Here is a 24,812-nt window from a genome sequence, read left to right on the forward strand (position 1 = left end):
TGAAAGGGACGATAGGGGATATGTAAAGAATAGAAAACCTATATTACGTTTTGTGATTAAATGCACAGTTAATTAGAAAATTAAGTTTGAAATTTCAACAGACCGGCAACATCGTCACTAACACACACTACTCGTGATACAGATGTAAGAGGTCAATGAACTCGGTGTGTCTTGGTAGGTGAGCTGCTCTCTACCAAGGCGTTGCCATTTGCTCTCATCGTGCAGTGGCTTGAAATTAGAGGTTTTTAAAATTAAATTTACACGAAAACTGTGCACGCTATTGTAATAGGGCAGAGGGATAAATTATTCTATATTAGATTTCCTATCGATATGGACAAAAATCACGATCCTACTCGCAATAGTTACCGAAAAAGAGATTGTTAAACATTTGAAAAAAAAAAAACTTTTTCTGAAGAAAAAAAAAAAGCTATTGACTTTCCACCAATATGATATTATAGTTTTTTAATACATAGGCCTACAACATGAGCTATTCGCTCTGGAAATCTGCAAGACTATTTCACTTCCACCCTGTATAAATCATTAAGCGAAGTTCTTACCTGCACTTTGGCCTGCCTAATTAGTACTGGAAATGGAAATATAAAAATTGGAAATTTATCTTTTGAAGAGGTGGAGAAGTTCAAATATCTTGCAGCGACAGTAACAAATATAAATGGTGCTCGGGAGGAAATTAAGCACAGAATAAATATGGGAAATGCCTGTTATTATTCGGTTGAGAAGCTTTTATCATCCTGTCTGCTGTCAAAAAATCTGAAAGTTAGAATTTATAAAACAGTTATATTACCAGTTGTTCTGTATGGCTGTGAAACTTGGACTCTCACTTTGAGAGACTAACATAGGTTAAGGGTGTTTGAGAATAAGGTGCTTAGGAAAATATTTGGAGCTAAGAGGGATGAAGTTACAGGATAATGGAGAAAGTTACACAACACAGAACTGCACGCATTGTATTCTTCACCTGACGTAATTAGGAACATTAAATCCAGACGTTTGAGATGAGCAGGGCATGTAGCACGTATGGGCGAATCCAGAAATGCATATGGAGTGTTAGTTGGGAGGCCGGAGGGAAAAAGACCTTTAGGGAAGCAGAGACGTAGATGGGAAGATAATATTAAAATGGATAATTGAGGGAGGTGGGATATGATGATAGAGAATGGATTAATCTTGCTCAGGATGGGGACCAATGGCGGGCTTATGTGAGGGCGGCAATGAACCACCGTGTTCCTTAAAAGCCAGTAAGTAAGTAATTAGTACCCTTGAAATAGAATAAAGTTAATTGCATCAGTCCATATGACAACAAACGTAAGTATGTGACGACAAAATATATTGGCACAGTTGTCCCATTCTGTAATATACAGGATGATTAAAAAGGTTCTAATATTTTAAGAGGTGGTAGAACTCAACAAAACAAGTAAAAAAAAGTCTAATAAGCATGTGTAGTAAAATTAATTCCTTCCGTGATATTAGAACTTAACTTGTGCATAGCAGATGCTCGATGTGACTTCCATTCATCATAACACATCTTTCTGCTCTGTGTCTTAGGGAACCATGAAACCTTTCAAACACCCCTGGTTGGTCCCTGATGTACTGCCAGGCTTTGGAGACACGATACTGTAGCGTTTTAATGCATTCAATAAGGCCTAAAGTATCCCCATAACCAAAAGTCCAAGGGATTAAGATCTGGGGAACGAGAAGGCCATGGTGCAGGACCTACCCGGCCAATCCATCGAAGATTAATTACCCGTGATAGATATTGTATGACTCTATTATGAAAATTAGCTGTGCTCTGTTCATGCAAAAAACCACATTTGTAATCTTTGATGATATGGCACTTCCTCTAACAAGACGGGCAATAATTTTCTAAGAAATGCCGATACTGAGAACCAGTTAATCCACGGGGAAGAATGTGTGGCCCTATTAACATGTCACCAACATACGAATTAAAAAATTTTTTTTTGTAAAACTCATGTCTATTGGACCTTTTTTTTTCTTGTGATGCTTACTACTCCCTCTCAAAATATTAGACTATTTTAAACACCCTATCGACCTGGCTGGCGAGTTGGTATAGCGCTGGCCTTCTATGCCCAAGGTTGCGGGTTCGCTCTCGGGCCAGGTCGATGGCATTTAAGTGTGCTTAAATGCAACAGGCTCATGTCAGTAATTTAGTGGCATGTAAAAGAACTCCTGTGGGACAAAATTCCGGCACATTCGGCGACGCTGATATAACCTCTGCAGTTGCGAGCGTCGTTAAATAAAACATAACATTTAACATTTAAACACCCTGTATGTATTTTGTATAGTTTACGATTGTAATGGAAACTTAAACAAGTTGATTTAGTGCGCGAAATATGGAATCTAGGATAAATATTTTTGAGCCGCCATTTTATTTAATATCTTTCTTAGAATTACGTAAATTTCCCAGATATTGTTTCGCTTTAAAACCATACTTTTCAGAAACAGAGAATTTATATTGTATAGGGTTTTCCAAAAGTAAGAGATAATTGTAATTGTTCATAATTTTTTTATTTTTCTACACAATCCTAAAAATTCTGGCATTGGCTAACATCACAAAAAAGGGAGTTTTCGCATCACCATGGCAACGATTTTGTTTGTTTCTTATTGTTTTTATAAATAATTTATTAGTTTTCTGTTTAGTACTATCATCAGCATGTTTCATAATATTAAAATTACTAACTTAATGAAAAATGAAAAGAAACATCTAACTCTTGTAAATTTGTGATTAAATTTTTCTAAATGTTTAACTACGAAACGTCCACACCTGTGGAGTAACGGTCAGCGCGTCTAGCCTCGAAACCAGGTGACCCGGGTTCGAATCCCGGTCGGAGAAAGTTACCTGGTTGAGGTTTTTTCCTGGGTTTTCCCTCAACCCAATACGAGCAAATGCTGGGTAACTTTCGGTGCATGACCCCGGACTCATTTCACCGGCATTATCACCTTCATTTCATTCAGACGCTAAATAACCTAGATGTTGATACAGCGTCGTAAAATAATCCAATAAAAATAACTACAAAACACTAAAACATTACTTACCATGTTTTACTCCCGAACCCCTCATTTGTAAATCAGAAAGTGTAGCTATTTTTGCATCTGAGCAGTTCAACAAACGACACGGAAGGAAGACGAGACCTCCCTAGTCTTCCAGAGACTTGTAAATTATCTTATTTTGCATGCATGGAGAGACAGGCAAATCGTTTCCTTGACATCTTATCCGGTTTTGATTCTGTACATGAGTCGGCGTTTTCAGAGCGTAATGTATTCAGATCACAGATAAGAGCTTAGCTTAATTATGTAGATACTTTCGGACTTGTTGATGGCCTCAGCACTCACGAGACTGTCATACTTCGACGAAAAGGAATCCCCATTAAACGGTTGCTACACCTTGGCGTTCAGGCCAAAGCCATATGAAATTAGCCTACATATGTGGCCTATTCTATATGAAATCGATCAGTAAAAAACCTCGCATGTTTTTTATTCTCTAATTTTTCCCTATTTATACAAGGTGCAGAGGAGAGTGCGTTTTCAAAAATATACTATCGAAAGTCAAACTGTTTTCGTGTTATTGAGCGACAAATTTAGCGTATTTTATAAAAAACAAGCCTCTTTCAGCGCTCAGAACTCTGGAACCATTTACTGCAGGACATTGAACTGGAGCTTATTTTGAAGCTGACATTTGGTAGGTTGTGTTAAGAAGTAATCCTTATTTTTATTGTACACAGAGAGACAGATACTCTGATTTTACTTGCTTTTAGGCTCTTTGGCCATTTGTAAAAATGTAAAAAATATTGAGAAAAAAAATTGCATTATTAAGAGGGATTCGGCATTGTTTGCTTAGTGGCTCGGCAATAAGTTTCGAGGGTATTAAATAAATTATTTTCACACGCCTAGACTTGAACGGCGCAGTACCCCACGCACTGGCCGAGAGCTGAAGATAAGCGAGCGTTGGGCGTCATTTTACTCCTGTGTTTATGAAAACCTGTGATAAAGCTAGCCCAGCCATGACTGCTAGACGACACATCACGTGTTTGTCTCCTGGCCTTGCTTGTCTCGACTACCTACAGTCAGCTGGTTAGTTCATGCGCGTACTATCTTTTTTCTTTATTTGATATTTTCAATACTTTATTATCAACGTACCACCAGTAAAAAATATGTGTTTATTTGTACTTTCAATGCGGAATCTAACCATATATTTTAAAAATATTTTTTCGTGGCCAAAGGCGTCTTAATGAAGAAAAATCTAAATTTCTCCATTTCCATAAAAAAGTAAGAAAAACTGTTTACATGTTAATATAAACTTTAACTTCTCAGCATAAAAATAAACCATGATTTTGATCATTGGGTGAAAGGGTTTCGGAGCCACAACAGTTTAAAGTTGCTAATTTTATGAAAATACGATAAATTTAAATATTATTAATTTAAACACTATTAAGTTCTGATGCCTCAAACTTTGCACAAAGCATTATGTCACAATTGTCTACGGACAGAAAAAGTTTTATTGTATTTAAAAATTGCAAGGTCAATTTTCTCTATATTTCGGTCGATTTGAGATGGAATAGCCCATACGATTGTCGAACAAATATGTCTGATCATTCCGTAGATTTCAGCTACGACGCATATCTTTTGTCGTCTTATTTGCTAACTAATCCCTATTTCACGAAAGTAGGCCTACAAATTACAGGCGAGAAAAGTTACAAATCTACATATTTACAAACTTTTACGTTGCACAAAGATAGAACTCTTGTAAATTTGTAAGTGAAGTAGGAAGTAACAGGTTCCAGATCATGATGCTACAAATTCAATTGTCATTTGTTTACAAGCTTACAAATTGTATGTTACAAATTTACAAATTTTGTAACAAATTCTTACCCAACTCTTGACATGGGTAAATACCTAAATATAGGCCTACATTGTATTCTTCTTCTAGTGATGAAGAAATTTAAATTTGCCAACAGTAATGCCTAGGCTCTGTATTTCAGCTACCTATAAACTGGAATGAAGTTGCCTGATTCGAAGTATATGTGACGTCACAGCGCAGGTACAGGTACGTTCGTATACAAAATAGTTACGCATCCTCTGTCCTCTTCCTCTAGAAAGTCAAAACCGGGACGCAATTATAGTGAGTAGTCTTATCGATCACTGCCCTTACTAGTCGTATTATTTTAAGAACTACACCTTTGTGGCTGATTGAAGGTTCATTGCAGAGGTAAAATGCCTTAGGTAAGACGCTCAAGAGTGTAATATTGCAGGGCATAGTTGAGAATATTTGAACTAATATTTTCAGTCAATATAAACAACATAACATATAAATTGTGTAAAATAAAAGACACTGCAATACCAAAAGGCACAGAAAGTGTGTTAAACGTAATCTAAAAAACCATTACCATCAAAATCTGAAAATTATGAAGATATTAACTCGACGTTTAGCATGGATTGTGTAGCCTACCATGATGTTCAGTGCCAACATCTGAATTAATAAATTGAATAATCTACATTTTAGGGAATTTCTAGAGAAGTATACCTACACAGAATATTAGTGGGTTTTCTGTGACGAGCGAGATGCAATATCCTAATGAAACACGAAAAAATATCAGACATTATGAATATATCAGATTACTTACTGAAATTGAAAGATTTTCTTGCAATATAAAATCATTTCAAGTGACATCCGCATATGTTCAAGTTCGGTAACTTACGAATGCAGGTTATTATTCACTGCAAAGATCACGACGAAAATGAACGTCACGGTTCAAGCATGTGTTTACTAGTACAGCTTCAGAATATCGGGAGTTGACTGTACCCCACGAAACGCAGCGACGACGTGTTTGTTTATATCCTTATCTGTTGCAGTACCTGTGTTCGGCGTACTATAGCCTATACCCAATGTGTATTTAACTTCAGTCTTTAGGTGGCTGGAATACGAAGCCTAGTAATGTTACTAGAGGTTTTGATTTATCTAGAGAAAATCAAAACTCGAGTGGGATTTAATTGACTATTACACGATTAGAAGAAAGTATATAAAGATTAGAAGAAATAAAGTACTTTAATACAATAAAACAGGTATTAATTTTCTTACTAAATTGTATTTCACTAATGTTAGCTTCACCAAAACGTTTGAATGGAGCCGCCATTTTAGCAGGCTATGACGATCGCAAAGCTTGTTTTATAGTACCGTGAAGAATTTGCAGTTTGAAATGTTGGCAAACAAAGAAACAAATGATAGAGACGTGATAAAAACGGAAGTCCACACCTGTGGAGTAACGGTTAGCGCGTCTGGCCGCGAAACCAGGTGGCCTGGGTTTGATTCCCGGTCGGGGCAAGTTACCTGGTTGAGGTTATTTCCGGGGTTTTCCCTCAACCCAATATGAGCAAATGTTGGGTAACTTTCGGTGCTGGACATCGGACTCATTTCACCGGCATTACCACCTTCATCTCATTCAGACGCTAAATAACCTAAGCTGTTGATAAAGCGTCGTAAAATAACCTACTAAAATAAAAATAAAAACAGAAGAAAGTATATAAAGATTAGAAGAAATAAAGTACTCTAATACAGTAAAATAGGTATTAATTGACTGACTAAAATTATATTTCACTAATGTTAGTTTCACCAAAACTTTTGAACGGAGAAGCCATTTTCAATTGACTATCAATGCGGGAAACAAATGACGATCCCAAAGCATGAATTATAGTAGGCCTGCCGTAAAGAATTTGCAGTATGAAATGTTGGTATGCTAGGGAAGTGATAACAACAAACAAATGCTAAGGAAGTGATAAAAACAAACAAATACTAGAGAAGTGATAAAATTGTACCGATAAACAGCCATATCATCATATTTAGTTGTTTTGTTATAGCTGACATTCTAATCTGTTTTGCATTCATGGTAATGAATATTATATTGACATAGCTTCAACAGTGACTTTTGGAAAATGTTTTAAATGACCACATCCCGCGCCGTGGCGTCGTGGTCTAAGACATCCTACCTAGGACTCGCTTTACGGAATTAGCGCTGGTTCGAGTCCTATGGGGGAAGAAATTTTCTCATGAAATTTCGGCCAGTGTATGGGACCGGTGCCCACCCAATATCGTGTTGCACTTGGGGAGCTACGATAGGTAGCGAAATCCGGTTGCGAATACCAGCTATAACGGCTGGTGGAATCATCGTGCTAACCACACGATACCTCTATTCAGGTTGGATGATCGTCCACCTCTGCTCCGGCATTTGGGCGTGAGGCCAGCAGCCGGCTGGTCGGTCTATGCCCTTCACGGGCTGTAGCGCCACGTATTATTATTATTATTATTATTATTATTATTATTATTATTATTATTATTATTAAATAGCCACAAATATATAGAACGTAGATTGGCAATGCTGCTATTTTGCTATTGGTGCGTGAGTAATGCAGGTACAATTGCACGCCATTTTATCCCACTACCGAATGTATGTAGTGCTAATGGTAAATACATGTTTATGTTGGAATTCTATCGCTGGCTTCTGACCTCACAGCCACATGCTGAAGCAGAGGTGAACGATCATTAACTTTTGTGACATTACTATAAATATGTTCATGAGATTCCTCCACAAATTCTCTCCAAATTAATAAAAAAATAAAAATATATATATTGGATTTATAGTTTGGTATTGAAAGTTTATTGTTTCAGTCATTGACTTTACTGTTGTGTATGTTTTTAGGTGTTAACCTTTACATTTTAAGTTACAAGACGTATAAACGTTTTCGTTGAACAGCGTCAACATCTTCAGATACGAACAATCAATTTTGTAATATCATTACTCTCTACATTCTCTACACATAGGCCTACAATGCATGTTTAATGGCATACGAGGATAAACACTATTAAAATAATATATTATAAACACATTAATATTCTAATATTCAAATATAGGTGCCTCTAATGTCAACATTTAAAAGTGTACATATAATGTACAATAGAAATACGTTTGCAAGTCTTCACATGTGGGCTGGATATTTTCAGTGTGAATGAACAGCAATAAAGCAAACACACACCACCAACTCAACAATAAATAACCAAAACCCAATATTTTGGCAAAAAGATTATCACAATAATCTGCATAAGAATTTACGACAGGCCATGAAACATACACTATGATATACTGGGTGTTCAGTTCAAAATGTGTCATGGCTCGCTGTATGCCGTCATGTGGCTAGCCGATGAGCCTAGAGAATTCAATCTTCCTACATTTCTGCAGAGGTGTATAACCTAAGACGCAGAGAAGTTGCCTAGCAGGTACGGCGTTCATTCTGAAGAGTACGTACCGATACGTACGGTAACGCCGGTAGTGGCAGGAATGTGAACTGTTTGGAAATACGTACTGTCGGGATATGGGGAGAGGGTTAAGACGATTACTTACGTATTTGTTGACATTAACTTCGACGGTCAACATGGACACGGAGCATTTGATTTGTGTTGTGGAATGTTACCGTACGCAACCGATGATAACAAATACCCTGCGTACGACTTGCCGGCGCAAAACACAGTTCGAAAGAGGTTATGGTAGCACACAGACCGTACAGACCGCCATCTGTTGCTACGACTTTCAAGTTATACCGTACACGTTCTCAAGTTCAGATTGAAGAGCGCCTTAAATAATAGGCAACTTCTCTAACATATAAGCTGAAACTCGCTTCAAATCGGTGACCCAACAACAGTGACGTCATGACAAACTTTGAAATGAACACCCAGTATATTGGAAAGATGTGCATCACTAAAATATGGAAAGATGAATTAAAATATGTAATACAACATTGTAATTGCAAATATTCACATGTGTAATACAACATGATATATAGTCAGTTCAATTTTATATTTAACCCTATTCCTAGCCTCACAATATTATCTTATTATTAATCCAGCCCACATGTGAAGACTTGCAAACGTATTTCTATTGTACATTATATGTACACTTTTAAATGTTGACATTAGGGGCATCTATATTTGAATATTAGAATATTAATGTGTTTATAATATATTATTTTAACAGTGTTTATCCCCGTATGCCATTAAACATGTATTGTATGTGTAGAGAATGTAGAGAGTAATGATATTGCAAAATTGATTGTTTGTATCTGAAGATGTTGACAATGTTCAACGAAAACGTTTATACGTCTTGTATATTATGTAAAGGTTAACACCTAAAACATACACAACAGTAAAGTCAATGACTGAAACAATAAACTTTCAATATATATATATATATATATATATATATATATATATATATATATATATATATATATATACAGACTTTTCTGAAAATTTACATAAAATGAATTGAAAAATATTTATAGTTTGGGTTTAAACATATTAAACACTATTTAATCTATATTCACTCTCAATTTTAATTTTATTTTTGTTTGTATTGGAATCCCCTCCTGAGCACGAGTCTTACTCATTCAGGAGTGGGCTAGATTATCTTTCATTGCATTTATTAATTTGTATTCATTTCAAACTTACTAGCAATAAAATAAATAAAAAAATAAAATGGCAAATTGGAGGCTATCTCCATTCGATTCCCTCTGTTGTGGTCAGACTTTCAGGCTGTTTTTCATTGAAAAATCCATAGCGACACTTATGACGGACAAGGTGAAAATTGAAGTTTTTCTCCTGATTTTTTGTTTTCCTCAAATTTGACATCAGTATCATCCCATCACCATTTCTTCATTCCGTCATCATTCCATAGCATTCCCCAAATGCCGGCTGGAGAAGTACGGCTAGAATTGGCCAAGGACAAGTGGGAAAGCCTGCTCGAAACCTGGATACGCAGCGAACCTTAGTGTAGTCAGCCGGTGTGGTTTTGGCAATACGCCTAACTTGAGGGTTAGCGCAATAGATCTTGAAAAGACGCAGTGCCGGGTCGTAGTTCCCTCCTCCCGAAATTTAATTCAATTGCATTCCCATTCGATTCTTCTTAACTGCCCATTCTACACCTCCAACCTCAGGTTGTTAAGAGTCGCTGACATTGAAAATGTGAATCACGATTATGGAAGTGTAAGCCATAGATCGCTTTTGATGTTTGCGTCGTGGTTCGTTGCCCGGACGTTCTCTCTACACTACAGAGTACGTATTCTCTGACATTGCTTGAAGTGACTCCTTTGTGTACAAATGGAGGCAGAGAACACAACTTGAGCTGTCCTCAAACGTGCACGGCGGAAGAAGAATCTTCACGTAACAGATGGAATAACTGTTGATCAGGTTACACAGCCAGGGAACCGTTATACCGAGACAAGGTAATTATGACTGAGAAAATGATATGTGCGACACGTAGATGGTAATATTATCATTATTATATTAGAAGTAGCAGTAGTAGTAATAGTAGTCGTAGTAGTAGACAGTAAAGTAGTAATAGTAGACGTAGTATTTGTAGCAATAGACTTAGAAACAGCAGTAGTAGACGTATGTATGTATGTATTTATTCACACTGCAGTGGGTATATACCCGGTGGCAGTAGAAACTAATTACACTCAATAATGACAATAATAAACTTATTAATTAAAAATACAATTAATAATAATAATACTAATAATAATAATAATAATAATAATAATAATAACAACAACAGGGAATATACTAAATTAAATGAAACGATCACTTAAAATAACATTTGAAATAAACCTAATTTGTATCTTAAAACTAAGATCAAACTATAACCCACGAGTATGATATGTTCATATCTGCACAAGTACCTTTCAAATTACACTCATTTCGCTGTCAACTTACTCACTGCAATGGGACTACGACACATTTCACTGATTCTATCCTGATTTCACTAACACTTCAAAAACATTTCACTGTTCAAATACTATGCACTGCCACTATAAACTATAAAGCTTCCCTGACAGGAACACGTTTCACTTACACAACACACTTCACTGACACGACATAATTCTTCACTGATACAACACACTTCACTGATACAACACTTCAATAACAACATATCAATACTGTGTATAATTACCGTCTATTAGTAAGGTCCTTAAGCCTATTTTTAAATACATTTTTGGTTGTTGGTAAAGCCTTTAGTAAGTCTGCAGGTAAAGCATTCCAGTCCCTGATAGTACGATTGAGAAAAGAAAACTTTCCAGTGTCCGTCCTCTGCCTTCTTTCCCTCAATTTATATGAGTGGTCGTTCCTTGAAGAGTAATTTGGCGGCTGCAAGCTATTTTTTATTTCTCTCCAGGCAGGCTCACTTCTGTATGTTTTGAACAGTGCGCATAATCGAATTCGCGTTCTCCTGTCCGTGAGTGTGTCCCATTTTAATGGTGAATTTTTCCGACAACACTTAAGAGCCCGTTTTTTAATCTTTTCCAGTGTCTTAATATGTTCTAATCTGTAAGGATCCCAACATGCAGCACCATATTCCATTACTGGACGTACTAGTGATGTAGGCGTAATAATAGTAGAAGCAGTAGTAGTTGTAAACGTAGCAATAATAGTAGACGTAATAACAATAGTGGATATATTAGTGTATTAATAGTAGTAATATACTTATTATTGGATTACTGATTGGGGCTAGAGGGACCATCACAAAAAGATTCGCGCATTTTTGCAAGCAGTTTGGTCTAGGAAAAACTCTTGTGACTGAAATATCTCTGTCTGCAGTGAAGGGATCTATAAAAATCCTAAGAAACCATCTCTACACGTAAATAGATTGATCTTTTCCTATGGCGATCTGCTCACTTAAGTTGGGTCTTGCAACTAGTGTTAAATAGACGACTGTGATCGCCTAATAGCAAATAGACATCGTACTAGGAAAATTTTATGTTTTTTTTTTTCTGGAATTAATGATCTTTTGTTTAGTCGTCTTTAATTATTTATAATCGTGTTATTTCTTTTTCTTTTCCTTCTCCATTGTTTTTTTTTTCATTATAATTGTGTACCTACCATTTACTCAAAAAAACAACAATTTTTTGGTAAGCTTTGTCTTCTAGGCAGCCTTCACTTGGAGGAAGCTAATTAAATTCTATACATATAGCAGTGGCATTAATTAATTATATTATCGAAATCAATTAATAGTACATTACGCAACGAGCCTATAATGAAGGTAATTAAGAAGCGAGTATGGATATTTATGAAACTCGCTTGCGCTCGTTTCATAATTTTCATACGAGCTTCTTAATTACCATTATAGGCGAGTTTCATACGACTTTTTATGTTCGACCATATTTATAACTTGATATTATTCATTTTCATTGTATCTGACCTTGACCAATGTCCCGTATGTTGTGAGATGTGCGCAGACGCGAAAGTATTGATTTTTTCCGAGGAACAGATGTTCACATTGACCTTGCCAGGCCATAAGAACCTACAGAGATAACATTGAAATTAAATTAGACATTGAAAAACGAGATGACAAATTGAATTTATTTGAATATTATTTACAATTAACGCTAATTATTATAGTAACAGAACATAACCTTCTGCGACAGTATTGGATTTCCAGCCTCCGTGACTTTTCGCTAATTCTCTTTCGATTGCATATCCGAGAATAATCGATACTTGCGGTTTTATAACGGTAGAAAGCTGACCTGTCATTGACTGAACAGTTGTAACCTGAGTCGTCATTGGCTGAAAGACCTGACCTTTAATGAGTAGGTGTACTTTAATGACATGCATTAAAGATCTGCTACCAGGTGTATAATTACTACGTTTCGGCATGGTCGAGCATAAAATATCAAATGCAATCAAAGGATTTGGCAAAGTTCTGTGAAAACACAAACTTTTATTTTAAGAATGAAAACTCTGTTTCTTGTTTCGCGTTTTCTCTGTTTCGCCTTCAATCCGCCTTTTCAGCTAGAGAAGTGTGATGACAAAAACTCTGTCTATCACTACTCTAGGACAGAGTGGAGAAGGAAAGATCTCTAACGAGAAATTCCAAATTGTAGAGTAAGACTTATTGTTTAGGGAGAAAATATAAAGTTTCAATAATAATTATAATATTTGTGTTTTTCTTTTTCTCTTTTTACTTTTTATTCTCTTAATTAATAAAATACTTAGGCTATCTTAAAATTTTGTGGAATGCTTCCCGTGCACGAGTATGTAGGCCAACTTTTTCTGGGCGCTCTAGAGTGATTTTTATAAAAAAAAATGTTTCTTTGTTCTAGCAATAAGTTGGCCGGCAATCCTAACTGAGGTTTTTCATGGTTTGCTCAGTTATTTCCAGGCAAATGCCGGGATTGTACCTCTTGAAAGTCCGGCCATGGACGGCGATCCTTCCCTTAATCCTTTCATATGTGTGAGTGAATGCTGTGTAATGTCTTAAATGTTTGTGTTGTATCGGAGGTGGCCCTGGCATAGAGCTGATCCCTCGTCCGGGGAGGCCCTCCATGTCCTTGTGTGGTCAAAAAAGTATGTATGTGATCCATAGATTAATTCCTCTCCCGACAGGTCGCGGCCCTGTAAGGCCCAGGTGGCGTGGGTCGTGTAAATGCACCTAGAAGGGAGAGGTTAAACTGAGAGAAAGAATTATTATTATTATTATTATTATTATTATTATTATTATTATTATTATTATTATTATTATTATTATTTTCGAAATCAGGGCACTCGATTTGACTTATGATATATAAAATATTCCGTGCAGCAAAATTGTCGCAGCCTGTGTTACTTTCTCTGCATTTCAAGCCCTGTGCAAACTGCTCAGGCTCAAACCCAGGTGCCTTCGTTGAGGATCTGTAATTACAGGTTTGGTGCGCGGTTGTAGCAGATGACACGCTGGAGGTGAACGTACTCTCATGTAGCAGTAGGTAACGAGGTAGCACAGGCATGTGACAAAAAGCAGGAAATCATAATTTCGAACAGCTCTATACCCAAACGCAACAAAAAGTGGACGATCGATTTTTAAAACAGATATATGCTAGTTGTGTCCTCATTGTGGTCCACTCTTATGTCGACCAGTCGGAAAAGGAAAGTACTCTGTCTAATTGACATACCGGTGCCTTCCAGTTGACAATTAAGGTTACTGTGCTTCCAAGGTAACCTTAATTGAAGGATGATCATTATTTTAAGGACGTTTGAAGTCTCAAAGACGCCATCTCGATATTCAGCCATTCCAGGCAAACTGGGAATTCCGATTAAAATTATTTTTCAGAAATATTTGTTTATTATTAGTAAAACATAGTTAAGGCTCTAAATTTAAATATCTTAATGTTGCATTTTCAAAAGGAAAATATTTTACAAGTTTTATAGGCATTGAATCTAAGTGGTCTTGGCTAGATAATAGGTACTTTTTGTTTCTCTAAAGTTTGCAGCACTTACTCATAGAAAGATCAGCTGTTAATGTATGTTTTTCAAGGAGTTATTGTTGAAGAAATATTTTAAGAGCCTGCACTGTTAATGCCAGTATGAAGAAACGTTTTACTCTTTACTATATTCTTTTTGGAATTTATTTTAAGTAGTTCGGGTTAATAATCAGCAATTTTACAGTCCAAGTGAATATTTTGACTTAGAAATGTCACAGTTGTTTTGAAATCTATGCTAATAATAAATCTGTAGCCGAAATTCTTCTAGTAATTTTCGATTTTCCAGAAATAATTGGTCCTGACAAATATAATTAATCTCCCTGAAACCGAAAATTGCTTTTTTGAAATTTTTGTTTGTATGTCTGTCTGTATGTTTGTTACCTTTTCACGCGATAATGGCTGAACGGATTTCGATGAAAATTGGAATATAAATTAAGTTCGTTGTAACTTAGATTTTAGGCTATATGGCATTCAAAATACATTATTTAAAAGGGGGGTTATAAGGGGGCCTGAATTAAATAAATCGAAATATCTCGCTTATTATTGATTTTCGTGACAAATATTACATAACAAAAGTTTCCTTAAAAATAATTTCCGATAAGTTTTATTCCTTGAAAAATTTGATATGATTGATATTTAATGAGATAAATGAGTTTTAAAATTAAAATAACTGCCATCTAAGGCCGTGTAATGAATTAAAAAACAAATGACTTCGTCTATAAGGGGCCTTGGACAGCAACAATCGAAAGCTATGAAAGATAGCCTACAGAGAATGTTCTTGTGTTTGTATGAAGTAATATCGGAAGCTAAATTAACCGATTTGTATAATTAATTATTAATTCATCATTGGAAAGTGTAGTTTCTCTAGATGGACATAATGCTGTAATGCTATTACAGTAACTTCTGAGTGAATCGAGGCCAGGTAAGATTAAAATAGATTCTTATGCACAGAAAACTTGATAGGCTATTCTGTACATTCGTTTCCTGTATTTCCTAAAATAATTTTTATGACCAAATGAGTGGTCTCTAGATCAAAATGATCGCATTTTAATTATGCAAATACAATTTAAATTAAATAACATAATAAACGATTTATCCTTATATCAAACACGAATGTTCCCTGGATCAAACGTCCTATTTTAATTATGTAATTACTTTATATTTATTTCTAACGGGTGCAGCGGAGTGCACGGGTACGGCTAGTTGGAAAAATGAAGGACATTAACTCATCTATAACACCCGTGACATGGAATAAACGCTATGAAATATTTACCGATTATGTTTCTGTGAACTAATTGGATGCCATGAGATTTACATAGCTTTCACATGGACACTATGAGAATGAATCTCTTTTTGCTTAAGGCAGAGACCTGAGTTTTACAATTTTTGTTAATAAGGTGTGAAGTGAGTTCACAAATCTTGTAAAATCTGTGACGGAACCTTTTCTTTATTTTCTGCAATAATAAATCAATATTATTCAAACAACTTTTTTCTACATAATACATCTTGATTACACAACTTTTAACACTATATCACTTTGGAAAACGTATTATATATCTTTCACGTGTTAAATTTTTATGTTACCTTGTTAACATGTTTCGACCTGTTATTGGTCATCTTCAGAATTGGTCGTTGCTGGTCTTGGTGCCTTTTGTTTTGTTTCATGTGGGGGTGTGTTTTTGTAGTGTATTGTGGGGTCAAAGAGAGTGTCTGTTCTGAAATTGAGTTGAGTGTTGAGAATTTCGTTTGGATGTGTTTTTGTGTGTCTGTGTAATTGTATTTGATTCAAAGTCTACAGAAAACTCACAACAACAACACACATACACAACACATCCAATTACCCAACACAGCACAAACAAGCTGCATTCCGAACAATGGTACACAGACTACTCAACATACCAAAGAACCAACATGCTTACAAAGAAGAGCTAAACACAATCAAATACATAGCACAGGAAAACGGATACAACCCCAACATAATAGACAACATAATACCACAGTCTACTATATACAGTCGCGAAGCTTGAGGTGATTTTTTTGCAAATCTCGCGATAAAGCGCTCCAAGCGGTTAGCAACTAGAAACAATAGACTGTCCACGGTCGACTTTGGACTGTGTCGTATTTCCATCGAGTGCTAGCTCGTTGCCTATTTCACATTGATGCTTGTGAAATGTTCGTTATTGGTTGTAATGAAAATGTTAATGGCTAAAATACAATAATTGGAATAATATTTTACTAGAGACGTAGAAAAATTAAGTTTGCTTTAATGAAATTTATTGATCACGTTTTATTTTCAATTCTGGTGGGATTATTATTTCTTAGGCCTACTTTTTTTTTTCAAAGGATATGTTTTTAATTATAACTGTTAATTTTGTTGTTATTTTTATTTGTTACTTTATGTTACAATAAAAGCTATTGATCACGTTTTATTTCCAATTCTGGTGTGATTATTATTGCTTAACCTCATCCCACTTTATTAACTACGTAAGCCTACACTACAAGTACCGGTACACGTAAGTTACTCCATTAATTCATACTTCCATTATTATTGTTGTAAAGGGAAATGAAAATTAATATTTATTGGTTTCATAGTTAACTGGGCGTTAAAGCATAGGATGAAAATAAATGGTTCTAAAAGTAAATCTATAACATTTTGTAAAACCCGAGAGGAAACTAGTCTTAATTACGAATTCAGTGGTGTTGTAATTCCGCAAGAACAATGTTGTAAATACCTAGGAGTGTATTTAAACTCCAAACTTTCTTGGGGAGAGCATGTTGATAATGTTACAGGCAAAGCATGGAGGGCACTTCACTTTATTATGAGAATCTTGAGAAAGGCTAGCCCCAAATCGAGGGAAATAGCATATCTAACATTAGTGCGACCGTTAATGGAATACGGAACTACATGTTGGGATCCCTATAGAATATATCAGATAAATTCCTTAGAAAGAATCCAGTATAGGGCAGCTAAATTTGTTAAAGGTAAAAGAGAAGATGGGAACGATACGATAAAAGAACTTAAATGGGAAACTTTGGAAAACAGACGTAGGAAAACTAGAATAACATCATTGTATAGAGCACATCTAGGTCAGAAAGCATGGGTAGACATAACGGCTCGGTTAGAAAAGCCAACGTACTATGGTAGGAACGATCATGATTTTAAAATCAAATGTAGGAAACAGAAAACGGATGTAGGTAAATTCTCATTTTTAAATAGAACTATAAATGATTGGAATGACCTACCTGCAGCGGTCTTTGAGGGCTGTCCTTCCTTAAGGAGATTCAAGAATAATTTAAAGAGTTGTGTATAAAGTGAAAATTAAAATTAAGGTGACATTCAACATTTAATTTTTTAAGGTGGCATGTATTTATCTAGCCTGACGAGTTTACTTCCTTGGTTTGAATTGTAAATTATTTAAAAATAGCGTGTAAAAGGGCCTTAGACTAGAAATGTTTAGTTTAAATGTAGTTCTGTTTATAAGTATGCATAAGGATGTAATTATTTGACTTATTTGAACTGTTGTATCAGTGAAGCGAGGTGAGTCAGTGAAGTTATGGTTTTACAGTGCAGTGAACAGTTCCGATCAGTGATAATTTATAGCGTCAATGAAATGTGTTCTATAGTGTCAGTGAAATGTGTTACAGAGTGTCAGTGAAATGTGTGCTAAAGTGTCAGTGAAATGCGTCATAGTGCCACTACAGGGAATGAGATGAGAGTAAAGTGAAAGACTATTGAAAATTATGTAGGACCTATACATAATCATGTAGATTGTGTTGTAAAATTAGGTGTTTTATTTTATGTTTTATTATTATTGTGTTAAATTGTATTGTGTATTCTTATTGTATTGTGTATAAAATTGTATATGTGTTGTAAATTTTATTATGTATTGTAAATTTTATTGTGTATTGCTTATCATTTTAACTGTGTATTGTTAATATTGTATATACCACTGCCACCGGGTGCTTGCCCACTTGCAGTGTAAATAAATACATACAAATTATCGCTATAATCTTGAATGAGTGAAGCGATTATAGTAAATTTCAGTTCGTTTTGCACAAACAAAAATGATATTAACCTATTTCTTGCAGGTATCTTCGAGTTTATGGTGGAATTTAATATACTTCATAAATTAACTTTATGCATTTAATATTTCAATAATGGAAGGAAGGTGTTAATTTTTCCAAAAGAACACAACGAAAGTATAACATATTTTGTCGTCTACTAGGAGAGAGATCTGCGATGATGAGGCGATAGTAGCGATCCTAGTGGTGGGCAACTACCCATGTTTGCATTTTTACTACATATTGAGCTTCGTGACTGTATATAGTAGACTGTGATAATACCAAAGACAAAACATAATCACAAAAAACATAAGAATTCAGCACAAACACAAGAACACAAAAAATACATCACACTAACATACGAAAACAAAAACACACACGATTGCAACCTCATTCAAGAAATTAAATTGCAATATCACATACAGGTATAACAGACACACAAAAACACATCCAAACGAAATTCTCAACACTCAACTCAATTTCAGAACACACACACACACTATTTGACCCCACATTACACTACACAAACACACCCCACAGGAAACGAAACAAAAGGCGAAAAGACCAGCTACGACCAATTCTGAAGATGACCAATAACGGGTCGAAACATGTTAACAAGGTAACATAAAAATTTAACACGTGAAAGATATATATATATAATAAGCTCATCATCATCAGTAACTTCAAGGTTTAGGCCGATGACCTGTTCCGCGTCCAGAATTTTATCCGTCAAACTGGTCTCTCCAACGTTTCTTTGGTCTTCCCACTCGTCTTCTTCGTGTAGGTCTATAACAGCATGTTCTGAAAGGTATCCTGTCGTTGGGCATTCTTGTTATATGGTCGTACCAATTATTTCTATATTTTTCAATTATAGTTATAGTTAATAAGTTTTGCAAGCTTTTTTCTATAAAATGATACTGATTGGTAGCATCAGCCGGGCGGGGTCATTGCCACATCCTTGAGTGGGGATTGCTTAGCTAACGGTATTAGTAAAATAAAACAAAATAATATTTGTATATGGTTCCGTCTAATTACATTACAGCGCATACATTCCGCTGTCCCCAGTGCGGAGAGACTTCCCTGTCGCACTGTTCGTCAGATATTCGCTTCGGGAAAGCATCAAGTTGGCGACAGATAAAGCTAGCGACTAACGTCAAAATCAGCTATAACTTCAAATTAACTGAGAGCTTGTTCAGCGACGAAATTGAACGTGGGCGAAAAATGGCTAATGAATATTTCCTAGGCCCAATTGTATAAAACTCCCTGACTAAAGATCAACTTTGATCGAAGATCGAAAAGTGAACCGAGTTCAGACACTTCTATTGTATAAAACTTTTCTGCGATCAAATTACCTTGGTTCAAATGCAATCTAAGTTCACGTGAAAAGGATTTGGCAACATCGCATAAACAGGTGAAATACGTGATGCGCGGACAGGTTTGTTCAATGTTGCCAATCCAGCGACTTTAACTCTTTTTCAACAACAATTTCTTTTAACTTTTATATTGCTTAAATAGGGATTTAGTGACCTTTTAGCACCCCATAGTGACAAAATTTAATCTTTCTTTGTTGATAATGAGAAATCTAGTGACTTTATAACTACTTTTTGGCGACTTTCCGTACACTCTGTTGGAGACACTGATTTTTTGTGCAATGTAAATAATGGCGGACAATAAGAAGAAGGTTGACTGTTCTCCGAGTTGTTATCATGTTATGGTGTTTGATACTGCTAAACATAATAAAGCTTTATAAAACAACAATTTTCGTTTAGTAATACAGTCAATTGAAAATTTATGAATGTACCTATCATATCCATTAATAATTAATGGTTGTTATAAACATAATATAATTATAGGTTATGTTATTTGATACTGCTGAACACGATAGAGCCTTATAAAATATAAGAATGTTTGTGTATTAAGGCAAGAAATTGAAAGAAATATATATAAATGTACCTATCATATCTATTAATATTAATAATAATGGACATTTTATTTGCACAATCTGTCACTCGTATATTTCAAACAGAAAAGAAATAACTGAACTTGGATAATCTAACTTAATCGGAGAAATTTCTTCAGTCAAAGTTGACTTTAGTTTGAGACAAATTATTCTCAGATTAAACTTTATACAACACAAAATTCCAAGTTCAGCAGAAACAAGGATCAATTTAACCTCTGATCTAAGATTAAATGGTTTATACAATCGGGCCCTAGAGTCCTCTATCAGAAATAGGGTTATTTTATTTTCCGTAAATTTACAACACTCGACTTCAGCTTTACTTTCCTTCTCCAGGAAACCAATCTCAGGCTTTGTTTCTTTTTAAAATCCGTCATTCTCGGCTGACTTTGAACACGATAATCTGGGTTCCAATAGCCATCATTGTAATAACCAAACTATCATTTGTTCGAGAGCAAAGTAACTATTCTTATGTCTGACCTCTCATATGACTATCGCTTTATCCTCAGAGCGTTCTGTAATAGCGGTATCTAATACTTCTGATCCAGGCTTATTACTTGTAGGCCCAATTGTATAAAACTCTCTGACTAAAGATCAACTTTGATCGAAGATCGAAAAGTGAACCGAGTTCAGACACTTCTTCTATTGTATAAAACTTTTCTGCGATCAATTACCTTGGTTCAAATGCAATCTAAGTTCACGTGAAAAGGATTTGGCAACATCGCATAAACAGGTGAAATATGTGATGCGCGGACCATGTTGTACAAGTTTGTTCAGTGTTACCAATCTAGCGACTTTAACTCTTTTTCAATAACAATTTCTTTTAACTTTTGTATTGCATAAATAGGTGTTTAGCGAACTTTTTAGCACCCCATAGTGACAAAATTTAATCTTTCTTTGTTGATTAATGAGAAATCTTGCGACTTTACAACTACTTTTTGGCGACTTTCCGTACACACTGTTGGAGACACTGGTTTATTTGTGCAATGTAAATAATGGCGGACAATAAGAAGAAGGTTGACTGTTCTCCAAATTGTTATCATGTTATGGTGTTTGATACTGCTAAACATAATAAAGCTTTATAAAACGACAAATTGAAAATTTATGAATGTACCTATCACATCCATTAATAATTAATGGTCGTTATAAACATAATATAATTATAGGTTATATTATTTGATACTGCTGAACACGATAGAGCCTTATAAAATATAAGATTGTTTGTGTATTAAGGCAAGAAATTGAAAAAAAAAAAAATATATATATATATATATATATAAGTGTAACTACCATATCTATTAATATTAATAACAATGGTTATTCTATTTGCACAATCTACCACTCGTATATTTCAAACAGAAAAGAAATAACTGAACTTGGATCATCTAACTTAATCGGAGAAATTTCTTCAGTCAAAGTTGACTTTAGTTGGAGACAAATTAATCTCAGATTAGACTTTATACAACACAAAATTCCAAGTTCAGCTAGAACAAGGATCAATTTAACCTCTGATCTAAGATTAAATGGTTTATACAATCGGCCCGTACAGTACTTTCTTGTACATACATGGACTTTACGCTGTACACAACTCGAATGCCCGAGGCAGCGTTGAAGCCCACATCTATAAGCTTCCACGTTGGCGAAGCTCTCGCGTGGGGAAGTGTGGAATAGATTGTTTTTTACGAAAAAAAAATGAGTACGCGCGTTCAATTGAAACTTTCTCGTTTCTCGTAAGTGGCACATGTGCCGCGTTTTGGTTTCTCTTCGTTGTAACTTCATATGCGGTTATTTATATCACATCGGCGTTTCTCCATTGTCAGGAGTCTCTCATGCAATTTCGTTTTGATCCAGCACGGTTTCTTGTTGTTTAGTAAACTGCCCGAAGACAGGTTTGAACCTCGTAAGTAACACCAATAAGGCATCACTCATGAGGCAACTAGGCCAGGAGATAATGGGATAGGGTAACCAGTTCCTTCTTCCCCAATTCATACTTTGCATACTAGCTATATATTCCACTAATCAGACTTCAGATGCTGTTCTTTCTGTGACACATATCGTCAAGGAGATAGATTTGGAAGTAAATCCCGAAAAAATAAAGTGTCTCGTATCCAGAACACATTACGAAATGGAATTATAAAAATTGTAAATTTAGCCTTTGAAAAGATGGAAAAATTCAAATACTTTGGAGTAATATTAACAATTAATATAAATGACATTCGAGAGGAAATTAAACGAATAATAATAATAATAATAATAATAATAATAATAATAATAATAATAATAATAATAATAATTTATTTTAGCTGGCAGAGTTAAGGCCGTAAGGCCTTCTCTTCCACTCAACCAGAACTTACAAAGAATTCAACAATTTGCTTTAGATAAGAGCTATAAACAAAAAAATACTATGAACTATTAATTAAACACTGAAATACAAACCATGTAGCAGAATTAAGCTAAAATACATAAAATGTTAATATATTTCAAATAATGTTAGATAATAGAAAGAGATTATTATGAGACAATTTTGAAAATACAGCACTATCAGGATGATGTCTAAACGAAAGAGTAACAATATAGTCAGTGATAGTTTAAATCAGTATGAGTGGAGTGAAATGCTAAGAAGGTTATCTTTTAAGCTGTTTTTAAAAGTGTTTATTGTCTTGCAGTCCCTAATACTTTGTGACAGGGAATTCCATTGTCGCGAGGTGGATACTGTAAAAGATGATGAATAACGAGATGTTCTGTGAAGTGGTATACTAACGCGCCACAGATAAGTGGTCTGGTATTTACGTCGTAGTTAGAGTATAGATAAAACAAACGATACGAAAGGTAATTTAGTGTTGAAGTGTGCAGAATTCGAAAGAGTAAAGACAAGACAAGAGTATGGGAAATGCCTACTATTATTCGGCTGAGAAGTTGTTTATCATCCAGTCTGCTTTAAAAAAATGAAAGTTAGAATTTATAAAACAGTTATATTACCGGTTGTTCTTTATGTTTGTGAAACTTGGACTCTCACTTTGAGACAGAAATAGAGGTTCGAGAATAAGGTGCTTAGGAAAATATTTGGGGCTAAGAGGGATGAAGTTACAGGAGAATGGAAAAAGTTACACAAAGCAGAATTGCACACATTGTATTTTTCACCTAACATAATTATGAGCATTAAATCCAGACGTTTGAGATGGTTAGGGCATGTAGCACGTATGGGTGAATCCAGAAATGCATATAGAGTGTTAATTGGAAGGTCTGAGTAAAAAGAGCTTTGGAGAGGCCAAGACGTAGATGGCAGGATAATATTAAAATGTATTTGAAGGAGGTGTGTTATGATGCTAGGGACTGGATTAATCTTGCTGAGGTTAGGGACAGATGGCGTGCTTATGCGAGAGAGGCAATGAACCTTCGGGTTCTCTAAAAGCCATTTATAAGTAAGTAAATAATTTTGAAGCAATGAAATATGTTATAGACTCCTTAAACCCATATACCGGTAGTAGAATTGACTCGTTTTTTATTATTTTTGTAGAATAGTCCGTTTACATGACAAAATACTAGTCTGCATGTTTTTACAATTGCACGGACATCATTTCAAAATTAAAATACTAAGTGCGAAACTACTCAGAAATTCCAAAGTACCGCAAATTAAAATCATTCCCCTTTGGTTAGGCTTGACAAAGAAATATATGACGTAGACGTAAAAACATTCTCCCATTTAAAACTGAACATGGGAAATATGCGGACTACCCTGTAGTATAGGAATAGACTCGTCCACATTATTGAGTTTATCGCAATATGATGTTAAGTCGTAAGCGTTTCCAACGCAACCAAAGTCGAATAACGTCAGTGTAAGAAATCGTTCCACTAAATCCTTTCATCTTTTCGATTAAGGTAGGTGGAATATACATAGACGTTACACGGCGAAAAAGATCAGAAACTGGCCCGAAAAGCCTAAGAAGCGCTATCACCTTTTGCTTGTCGTTTTACTCATTTCTTACAGCAGGTCAGGGTAATTTTCTTAAGGAACAAACCACATTTCTATCGCAATGGAATTGCCAACAAACAAATCCAGTGAATAAAGGAAAACGTATAATCTGAACGGTCACGAAGCTGTTATTTGCAGAGATGCAATTTGTAATAGCGAGATGGAATTTGAAGAGAAGTGTCGGAGGATTGGCCACGGAGGCATCGGCGTAGCTCTAGGATAACTAACTGAACTCTTGGTATACTGGCATTCAAATATACCTAACTCCTACTAATCGATAGCGATCGATAATTTGTTCATGTAAGTGTGGCTCCTTTAGTTATTACTTCTATGAATAGATGGCGAAGATAATAGTCAATGTGGCCAATTGTACATAAATATAATCGCATTATAGAATTCAATATATTTTCATCCATTTCTGCTAATACTTCTTGAAGCAGACGATGTTAAATATTTAGGTATGCACTTAGATCGCCGCTTAACATGGCGAAAACATATTGAAACTAAACGTAA

This window comes from Periplaneta americana, chromosome 4, assembly GCF_040183065.1.
Source record: "Periplaneta americana isolate PAMFEO1 chromosome 4, P.americana_PAMFEO1_priV1, whole genome shotgun sequence".
NCBI classification, from domain to species: Eukaryota; Metazoa; Arthropoda; class Insecta; order Blattodea; family Blattidae; genus Periplaneta; species Periplaneta americana.